Source organism: Schistocerca piceifrons, chromosome 3, assembly GCF_021461385.2.
Source record: "Schistocerca piceifrons isolate TAMUIC-IGC-003096 chromosome 3, iqSchPice1.1, whole genome shotgun sequence".
In the NCBI taxonomy this organism is placed as follows: domain Eukaryota; kingdom Metazoa; phylum Arthropoda; class Insecta; order Orthoptera; family Acrididae; genus Schistocerca; species Schistocerca piceifrons.
This window is the reverse complement of record NC_060140.1, coordinates 35,874,971-35,886,450: the sequence shown is the minus strand read 5'-3', so window position 1 is coordinate 35,886,450 and position 11,480 is coordinate 35,874,971. Positions and strand designations below refer to the sequence as shown.

Genomic DNA, 11,480 nt, shown 5'->3' with positions numbered 1-11,480 from the left:
GCACCGAAATGAGGATCCACAGAACACAACATGTGACTATGCATAATCGAAATAATCTTATTTTGGGACTGAAGGCAGGATTTTTTCAGACATTCATAAGAGTTAGCACAATCTCGGTCATTTCCATTCTAAGGAATAATATGCCGGCTGTCCCTTTCAAGTCTCGCACATTTCGATGGTCCAGGAAGAAATGTTAGAGTAGATATAATAATGAAATTGCACCATAGGCTAGATCATGTCAAACAATTTATTTAAGAATCGTCAGTACACCTTTATATTTAAACCATTTATAGGATGAAAAATATTGAGTTTGTACTAAATTTCTTGCCGTTTTCTTTGTAACAAGTCCTTGGTCACTGCTGTAATCTCATCTGTTGTCTTAACACAAGAATATCGTCCACTTTGGTCGCCTAGACGCGTTACCTCAGGAATCCTCACAAAAAGATGTCCAGTGGGATAGTGTTGGGGGACGTAGTGGTCAGGCACTGCGCCCTCCTCGTCCAATTCAGCGACTGGGAAAAATTCGTGTCTCGCAAACAGCCATTGACCAATGCGGCGGAGCTCCATCTTGCTGGAAAATGAGACTGGTTGCAAGTCTTGTATCTGAAGGTATACAAACTGCTCCAACAAGTCCAGATACACTGACCCATTCACTGTGTTTTCTGCACACAAGAACGGTCCAGCGTCCTGCCGTGCATTAGTCGTATCAGACGTACATTTAGGTATTCATGGCCTTGTGAGCCCCAATCTGAAACTTATGAACGTTAACCGTTCCTGATATTTGAAAGGTTAGCTCACCTCATCTGAAAATAAACATCTTTCCATTCATACCAATACGCTGCAGCATATCCGTTGTCCTTTGGCACCAGATGTTATAGTATTTTCACTATGAAAGCATACAAAGAAGACGCTGGTGTAGTACACGATACAGTGATTCTCTGGATTCACTTAGACCCCCTAGTCGCCTGCCGCATTGACATACGTGATTCTGCGAAACGCTTGTCTCGTGTCCTCCACTATCTCTTCGAAAACGCTACGATGTGCTCTGCTATAATGCTTCGGAACACTTTCATTTGCCTGAAACTTACAGTTCCTTAAATGTTGTCGTAACAAAAAAAGTTGTGTTTGAATTGCTAAGGGACCAGACTTACACACTACTTAGATTAACTTACGCTTAGAACAACACACACACCCACGCACGAGGGAGGATTGGAACGTCTGGCGGGAGGAACCACGCACTCCGTGACATCGCGCCTCGAACCGCGCGGCCGCTCTGCGCGGCTTGTCATATCAGGTGAACCACATACGTACAACGCAGAAATCGACGATTTTGTTTCTGCATAGCACAAAACAGCTTGTGCACGCTGCTGCGGAGTCGCCATTTTCGTTTCAGTCGATCACGTTGTACTCTTGCGTCAATAGCTGGCGTGTCTGATACAGGAATACAAGTTTTGTAAAATGCTCATTATCACACCCCTGGATCTGTGAAGTCTGGGAGGACTGAAAGGGACATCCCGTATTGTGTGCTTCCTCGACCTGCTGGCTGTTACACGGTGTCGAGATACGTAGCACATTTTGCTGCCTCTCGGACGGCCCGAGCTGAGCACGGCGTGAGCTGAGGTGAGGTGAGGTGAGGTGACGCGTGGCCTTCTCTTCTGTTGGCAAGGCGCGCCGAGGAGAGCTGTAGCCCGGCAGCCGTAGCCACGCGCAGCCGCGCACCCGGCGCCGCCGCCCCGCGACTGGCCGGCCGCGGCCGCCGGCAGCGCCCGCCCCGCCCCCTCACGGCACAGGTAAGCCCACCCCCACCCCCGCCCCCACCCACACCACGCACTAACCGCCGGCAGGCCACTGGACGGCGCACTTACCGACCCTAACCGTCTGTGTGCATGAATAACCTGAGTGAATAGCTAGACCTAACTGCTCTTCTAAACACAAAATACGTATAACCAATCTCGTAGTAGTACGTATCACGTAGTATTCCTCTACTCGGACACTGTATTACTTCACTTCGAGACGATAATCCTAGATTTCCAGGTTACAGCACGGGATTTCAGAGATCTCTTGAACGGAATGGATAGTGTTCCGAAAAGAAGCCGAAAAGAGGTCATAACGGCAACATGAAAATAAAAGTATAGGCACAGTGAAGGCAGCAGAGGATAAAGTAGGTAAAAAGACGAAGGCTAGTAAAAATCCTTGGGTGACAGAAGAAATATTGAATTGATGAAAGGAGAAAGTATAAAAATGCAGTAAATGAAGCAGGCAAAAACGAATACAAACGTCTGAAAAATGAGATCGACAAAAGGGCAAAATGGCTAACAAGGCATAGCTAGACAAATGTAAGGATGTAGACGCTTATCTCACTAGGGGTAAGATAGATACTGCCTACGGGAAAATTAAAGAGACGTTTGGAGAAAGGAGAACCACTTGCATGAATATCAAGAGCTTTGAGGGGAACCCAGTTCTAAGCAAAGAAGGGAAAGCAGAAAGGTGGAAGGAGTATATAGAAGGTCTATACAAGGGCGATGTATGGAAATGCAAGAGGATGTAGATGAAGATGAAATGTGAGATATGATACTGTGTGAAGAGTTTGAGAGAGCACTGAAAGACCTGAGTCGAAACAAGGCCCCAGGAGTAGACAACATTCCGTTAGAACTACTGACAGCCTTAGGAGAGCCAGTCCTGACAAAACTCTACCAACTGGTGAGCAAAATCTATGAGACAGGCGAAATACCCTCAGACTTCAAGAAGAATATAATAATTCCAATCCCAAAGAAAGCAGGTGTTGACAGATGTGAAAATTACTTAACTATCAGTTGAATAAGTCACAGCTGCAAAATACTAACGCGAATTCTTTACACACGAATGGAAAAACTGGTAGAAACCGACCTCGGGGAAGATCAGTTTGGATTCCGTAGAATATTCGAACACGTGAGGCAATACTGACCCTACGACTTATCTTAGAAGCTAGATTAAGAAAAGGCAAACCTACGTTTATAGCATTTGTAGACTTAGAGAAAGCTTTTGACAATGTTGACTGGAATACTCTGTTTCAAATTCTGAAGGCGACAGGGATAAGATACAGGGAGCGAAAGGCTATTTACAATTTGTACAGAAACCAGGTGGCAGTCATTAGAGTCGAGGGGCATGAAGGGGAAGCAGTGGTTGGGAAGGGAGTGAGACAGGGTTGTAGCCTCTCCATGAAGTTATTCAATCTGTATATTGATCAAGCAATAAAGGAAAAAAAAGAAAAATTCGGAGTAGGTATTAAAATCCATGGAGAAGAAATAAAAACTTTGAGGTTCACCGATGACCTTGTAATTCTGTCACAGACAGCAAAGGACTTGGAAGAGCAGTTGAATGGAATGGACAGTGTCTTGAAACGAGGATATAAGATGAACATCAACAAAAGTAAAACAAGGATAATGGAATGTAGTCGAATTAAGTCGGGTGATGCAGAGGGAATTAGATTAGGGAATGAGACACTTAAAATAGTAAAGGAGTTTTGCTATATGAGGAGCAAATAACTGATGATGGTCGAAGTAGAGAGGATATTAAATGTAGACTGGCAATGGCAAGGAAAGCGTTTCTGAAGAAGAGAAATTTTTTAACACCTAGTATAGATTTAAGTGTCAGGAAGTCATTTCTGAAAGCTTCTGTAAAGTTTGGAAGGTAGGAGACTAGGTACTGGCAGAAGTAAAGCTGTGAGTACCGGGCGTGAGTCGTGCTTCGGTAGCTCAGTTGGTAGAGCACTTGCCCGCAAAAGGCAAAGGTCCCGAGTTCGAGTCTCGGTCGGGCACACAGTTTTAATCTGCCAGGAAGTTTCATATCAACGCACACTCCGCTGCAGAGTGAAAATCTCATTCTGGAAACATCCCCCATGCTGTGGCTAAGCCATGTCTCCGCAATATCCTTTCTTTCAGGAGTGCTAGTTCTGCATGGTTCGCAGGAGAGCTTCTGTAAAGTTTGGAAGGTAGGAGACGAGGTACTGGCAGAAGTAAAGCTGTGAGAATGGGGCGTGAGTCGTGCTTCGGTAGCTCAGTTGGTAGAGTACTTGCCCGCGAAAGGCAAAGGTCCCGAGTTCGAGTCTCGGTCGGGCACACAGTTTTAATCTGCCAGGAAGTTTCATTTCTGAAAGTATTTGTATGGAGTGCAGCTATGTATGGAAGTGAAACAAGGACGATAAATAGTTTGGACAAGAAGAGAATAGAAGCTTTCGAAATGTGGTGCTACAGAAGAATGCTGAAGATTAGATGGGTAGATCACATAACTAATGAGGAGGTATTGAATAGAATTGGGGAGAAGAGGAGTTTGTGGTACAACTTGACTAGAAGAAGGGATTGGTTGGTAGGACATGTTCTGAGGCATCAAGTGATCACCTATTTAGTATTGGTGGGTAGTGTCGAGGGTAAAAATCGTAGAAGGAGACCAAGAGATGAATACACTAAGCAGATTCAGAAGGATGTCGGTTGCAGTAGGTACTGGGAGATGAAGAAGCTTGCACAGGATAGAGTAGCATGGAGAGCTGCATCAAACCAGTCTCAGGACTGAAAACCATAATAGCAACAACATAAGGCACAGTAATGGAGTGCAGTCGAACTGAGGTATGTGACACTATGGGAACTAGGTAAGGAATTGGTAAAGTAATAGTATCCTGTCAGTTTTGCTATTCGGGGAGCAAAATAACTGACGATGTCTGTACGACAGTGGCTTAAGTCAGTAAAGTGACAATAGGAAGAAAATCTTTTTTCAGAAAGAAAAAAATGTGTTAAAATGTGGCTATGATCAGTCCGAAAGTTAGTTATCGAGATGACAGTTGCAGATAGAGAGGGGCACTTTTCACCCAAAAGATCATTCGTGTAGCAAGAGAAGCAGCAGGTGATACGAAGAGTCCCAGTAGAGATTGGGGACTGTACCTCAGAACTCTGGATTAGCAGTCAGACACCAAGTGCCACGAAACCTCAGAATATTTGTCTGCCATGTATCCCTTTATGGACGTGAAACGTTTACAGTGAACAGAATAGATATGAAAAGAAGAACTGTTGAAGTATACTGATACAGACAATGCGGATCGACTAATCGATCAACATATATGGCAGGAAGTAACTGTCTCTCTGGGTGGGGAGACAGTAAGTAGAGAGAGACAAAGCTTGACTACAGTAAGCACATTCAACTTGACGAATGTTGCACTAGATGTGCAGAGATCGAGATTTGGACAGGACGGACAAGTTAAGCGAGGCATATGAAACTAGACTGAAGTTATCAGTGACAACATGAAAGACAGGCCCTATACAGAAATTCCACCAAAGTTGATGAACATGTACAAGGTACGGGACAGGAACTATACAGCTCTATTCTCGCAGTATCATTTGGGACCAGTTCCAGACACTGTAATAACCTCTGCAGTTAACAGACCCAAGGAAAGCCCGTACGTGCTGTCGGACTCCGCACATACCAAGTGACTCTCGTTGTACTCCGCTCATACCAAGTGACTCTAGTTGTAACAAAAGTACACGTAACGTTCCATGTGCATAAGTGAGCTAGACTTAACTGTTCATCTAAAAGCCAAGCTCAGAAACGGCCAATTTTGTTCTCATATGTTGCACGTTGCATTCTACACCTTCGAGACAATATCCTTTCGTGTGACCACAATGACAAAGGCTATAGTTGCCCACGATACTTTCCTGAAATTTATAGATTCAGTAGTATGGATATAGATTATGTGATAGCTTTTCTTATAGTGCAGGTTTCTAATCTGACACGTTTTTAACCACCTACGATGTGAGGCCGTGTAAGGGCGGTCGTGTCCGGCAGCTAGATGGCAGCGGTAGCACGTGGCGAGCAGTCGACGCTGACCAGCTGGATCCGAGCGAGGACATTCCATCCACTGTAGCGTCGTATGCGATCCTGTCTGCAGGCCAGGGTCGAACAGTAATTTGTTACACATTCTGCAAGTGCACAGGAAGATCGTACTCGTCTGTAGCACAGGGGAGAGTCTTAAGAGTGACTCAGTGAGGTAAAATGTATCTTGCGTCGAATATTTACAGGGACGTAAGCCAATCAATATTCTGCTAATCCACAGTTTTAGACTTAGCGCCTCTGGGATTTGTCCGATTGACGATGAAACGATAGTGTCGAAATTGCTACACCTTCCTGCTGCGGCGGAACTACTAACTCCGTTTGCACCACTGTTTGGCGCCCATTGTAGGGAGAACACCTCACGAGAAGTTTCATTCTGCACGCAGTGCCAACTGCTCACGTTACGAGGCTTACCAGGACATCAGTAGGCGGGTGTGCCGACCCCGTATCGAGTGCGGCCCGCGGGTTAACGACGAGGGTCAATGTGCCGACCAGCCTGGATGTGGCTTTTAGGCGATTTCCTGCACCCGACTATACGAACACCGGACTGGTCCACAAGTCCCTCCTCAGTTACACAATTTGCAAACATTTAGGAAACGTTCGCAGACTTCCACTCTCAAGGAGTTACAGGGTGGCGAGAGGAAGGGCATCCAGTCAATCCTGAATTTAACCGTGCCAATTCTAATAGCAGCAATGCCGACCGTGTGGAGATGCGTAATGGTTACAAAAGAAAAAGAAGATAGTATTATACTTTTTGTGACCTACTGTAATGAATCTTTCGAAACTCAGTGTGATATCATACAGCATACAAGTTACAAATGAGATCGCACCACGTTGGGCCTCAAAATTGTAGTGAATACTTCAAAACTCTATGATATGGCTTCGTATGTAAATTCCCAATTAGATCGCCCCACTCTGGTAATCAATGATTAAGTGACATCAATAGTTAAGGGAATTCCAACAGGTGAAGTATATGAGTTTAAGGGATTTGTGTACAGATTAACTTGAGGTTTAAACACGAAATATTTTCTTTTATCACTGTACCTATTATATAAAAAAGTTATAAACCTTAGGACCGATTTGATTGGCCCGAGGATACAGTTAGCAAAGGGAAGGAGGAGGAATAAATCGTGACACCATTCTCCGCAGTCACCTGTCGCGTGATGTAGTCGGGCTACAGACGTCAGTCACCGGGGATCGGTGCGCTGGCGGCTCGGCCGTCCTCTCCCAGCTGTTGGTCTCGTGCTGCGGTTGCCTCCCTCCTATATTGCCGGACGAAAGCGTCGTCCCATTGTTGTAAAATTGCCGGAACTACCTCATTACTTTCTGACTCGATCTGGTCATCACCGTCTTCCCTCGAGGGATGTCAGCTTAACAGGCCGGCAGATTCGTTGCGTTGACCCCTGAAATAAGCGTATTCCTGAATCGCCATGGCCCACTCTGTTACTTGTGTACCTGACAGTTCTTAGGAACATTACAGCGTGCTGGTATGTATGTAAACGAGTTTTTCGGCCATGCGAGTAACTCCTGGATTCAGAATGAATTCTGGAAATATTCCCCAGGCTGTGGCTAAGCCATGTCTCCGCATATCCTTTCTTTTAGGAGCGCTAGTTCTGCAAGGCTTGCAGAAGAGCTTCTGTAAAGTTTGGAAGGTAGGAGACGAGATACTGGCAGAATAAAGCTGTGAGAATGGGGCGTGAATCGTGCTTGGGTAGCTCACTTGGTAGAGCACTTGCCCACGAAAGGCATAGGTCCCGAGTTCGAGTCTCGGTCCGGCACACAGTTTTAATCTGCCAGGAAGTTTCAACTCCTGGATTGTTATGTCGCATAGAACAATGACCAGCATTTCTAGTTTGGTAGTGAATGGCATGTCTCTATGTCCAGTGGTTTCCAGCTACATGTGGGCGCAGTGTACACATCTTCTCCCTTGCTCTCGCAATGACTTGCGTACTTGTGTCTCTGGAGAGTTGGAAAGGTGCCAAGAAGTCAGGGTGCGCCAGACAAATACTTTCACGGAATGCAATCTTTATCTTCTTGAACTCATCTTCCTTTTCATTTCCACAGCTTCATTTCTGTAGATAACATTTGCGGTAAGTTGATCGTGTACCTCTTGTAAAATAAAACCAGCTTCTCAACTGCCTTAATCCTAGTTCCATTTTTCGGTATCTACACCAATTTGAACTTTTTCGGACGGATATCTTTCAGCGAGGTCTCGAACCGGAGATATGTACGAGTACAGATACGTAGCTACTCCGCAAGTCACGGGACGGTGCGTGGCGGAGGCCACCCTGTACCACTGTCAGTCGTTTCCCTTCCTGCTCTACTCGCCAGTGGAGCGAGGGAAAAACATGCCTCCGCACGAGCCCAAATTTCTCGAATATCATCTTCGTTGTCCACAGGTGCAGTGTATGTTGGCGGTAGTAGAATCGTTTGGCTGTCGGCTTCAAATCTCGGTTCTCTAAATTTTCTCAGCAGTGTTTGTCGAAAAGAACGACGCCTTGCCTCCAGGCATTCACATTTGAATTTCTGAAGCATCTCTGTAACACTCACGTGTTGATCGAACCTACCGTTAACACATCTAGTAGCTCGCCTCTGGACTGCTTTGATGTCTTCCATCAATCCGACCTGATGTGGATCCCAAACACTGGAGAAATACTAAAGAATTCGTCGCACTACCATCCTATATGTGGTCTCATTACAGGTGAACCACGCTTTCTAGAATTCTCCCAATAAGCCGACGTCTACCACTCGCATTCCCTGTCACAATACTGACACGCTCGTTCCATTTCGTACAGCTTCTCAAAGTTACTCCCAGGTGTTTAAACGACGTGACTGTGCCAAGCAGCACACTACTAATGTTGTATCAGAACACTATGGGTTTGTTTTTAGTACTCATCTGCATTAATTTACATTTTTCTACGTTTGGAACCAACTGCCATTCATCACGGCAACTAGAAATTACGTCTCAGTCATATCGAGGAACTGTCCTGCCGACAGTGCACCACGTCCCCATTCCGTTCGATTTATTTCATCGTAATTAGAATGTAACAATTGCTTTTATCAACAATGTGAGGCAATCGGACTCATACAGTTGCGTGCAGTAAATGCTCGGCATGTACGATGGCTGATAAGTCTCTTTTGTCTGTGAGAGTTTGCCATCTATCACACGACTTAGTTGAAATGGTAGTAAACAGATGTTAACAGCAAGTGGTTGTAGAGGAAACTTAGGAATTTTAATGTTAACTGCCTTTGAGGTGACAATCGTACAGGATGTTAGTTCAACATGGAGAACTTAAATTTGCAAGAATGTCATTAATGTGCGTATTTCAGACAAATGTAGTTATTTTAAATAGCATGGCACTTTTCATCAAAATCAACATAATAAACTTTTAATGAATAGCTTGATAAGCAATGAAGACACTTATGCGCGGTGGTGAAAAATATTCAACAGTAATTCATAAAAATATTTCAGGCAAAGTAAGAAAACGTTTAAGTCTCTTAGTAATATGTAATCAGAAATTACATAATGGGCCTCAGTAACTACCTTTACGTGACTGTAACTAACGCAAGCTCAGATATTGTCACACACCACTGATTTAGATTTGGCACCATAGTTATCTGAAGCGAAGGGGTCAAGTTTCACTTTACCTTGTGCTGTCTTCTTCTTAACCTTAAACAGCGACACACAGCATCGGTTATGAAATTTGTCTGATTTATAATTTATAATTGAAATCTCAGCGTAAGTCGGCGAGCGAATTTGTATTGACATAAATACCAGTTTTTATCACTGTAAAAATTTTTTGTTTCAAACATTGAAACTATAAGAATGTAGATTTTAAAATACATATATAAACACACGAGATAAGCACTTGCTTTATGAATATCCAGTGTATTATTAACTTGCAGCACCAATTATGGCACGGCTTTCACACGGACGTTTACGAAACTAGATTTTAGTAAGTTAGTGGTACGAGTGTTCTGGACAGATCAGCCAAAGTATATATCGTCCCTAAATTTCATTGCATATCAACGCAGATAAACGTGCGTTTTTGAGAATTTTCGGAAGCTACCATCGTCCATTGTAAAATCTACGAGCAGTTTGTAACAAATCGGGGTTTGTGATTCAGATACTGTAGCAGATTTTCTAACATTTTGTGTTACATCTAATTTTCTCTTCAGAGGAGCAGCCCTATATATTATTCGCATTTATCGTAAATTAATCGGTTTTTCGGGTTCGCTAACAACTATAATTAACATCATAACGTTTTAGCAAAGTAGTAATTTTTGCCAAAGGTTTTTGTGCTGCCTCAATAGAAATCTCGTTTTGTGTATCTGCCTCAATTCTTACAGGGCATTAGCAACTTTTTAGCTCCACCGATTAAAAGGTAATCAGCAGGTTTAATTTAAAGTCCTTCGTTCATTGCCTTGTAATACATTGCGCCAGCCAAAATGCAGCACCACTGTGAATGCTGTACTCAGACACGGGATGACGTTCGTAAGCAGCTGGAAATCGCTCCGACTATTGTCAGACGGTAGACAGCTGCTGCCAACTGGTGTGCTGGAGGAGACCCTGAGAGTCAGTCGTGCCCCTGTGGTACCTGTACCAGAGCTACCTCACGTACTATCCTCTCCTGCACACTGGTGCAGTCTAACTACCCTCCCGCTATTGGCGGGAAATTCAAAACTTGGCAGGAAAAATCCATATTTTTTTCTATGGCTGTGAAGCATGAGAGTTATGGAGGGGTAGTTGCCTTTGACCGAGCACTAGACAGTAGGTCTACCTATTTTCATCAATAACTCCTGGAGGCAGAGAGGATATTTTCGTTATTAGACTAACACTAGAGAGTTGCTCCAGCCAGTGTAGTCGCTAGCCCTATATGGGACGGATAGGTAAAAATAATAGGACAGCAAGCTGCCACCTGCAAGTCGACAAGTGAACAGCTCCTGGGAGAAACATAGCACAATACCGACCCACTGTCCCAGTGCGGCAATAAATCTCTGCCCCTATATACAGGACTCGTGTAGCAGCGTAATTCGGGAATGAAATACACTTACACCTATAACAAGTATCACGGCACTCCCTAGACAACCGAAACATTGGAAGTACATCTTACGATATATTTTATGAATGTAGTGCTCATTATCTCACTTGAAAAAGGCATCTCAAGACGAATAAACTGACTGGTTACCTACAGTCTACTGGGAGTATTGTGTACCTGAAGAGCCAGTCAACCAGAACTCTTTCCAATTGCCGCTTGCGACAGTATTAAGCTGCGACTGCTGGTCTCCCTCGTGAATGATCCTGCCGCTGGCCGCGACACCACGGCACAATGCGAGACCAGCAGGCAGGATCTGATCTGGACCAAGTGCTGTCCCACCCCTGGCATACACTGCTCAGTTTACAAAATCTACTTTAACCACTCCGAAGTGGAGATGTTGTTTTGTCATTGCACTTCGAATTATTCAGGTGAATTGTAGATTCCTCCCTTTTGTACCCGTTATTTTCGAAGACGGAAGAAATCGACCCGTACAGGGCTGCCACTTCGCTAGTGTCGTTAATTGCTGTGAAACTCACGTACAACACTGTGACATAGGCTCTATTCCCTCTTTGTATTCTCTCATCA

General features: G+C 44.3%; 1 non-coding gene across 1 annotated transcript; it reads left to right on the top strand.

The window, feature by feature from the left end:
• Positions 1-3,722: 3,722 nt before the first annotated feature.
• Trnal-caa lies at positions 3,723-3,797 on the top strand. The gene has a single exon. It is a non-coding gene; the product is annotated as a tRNA-Leu (tRNA).
• Positions 3,798-11,480: the final 7,683 nt, after the last annotated feature.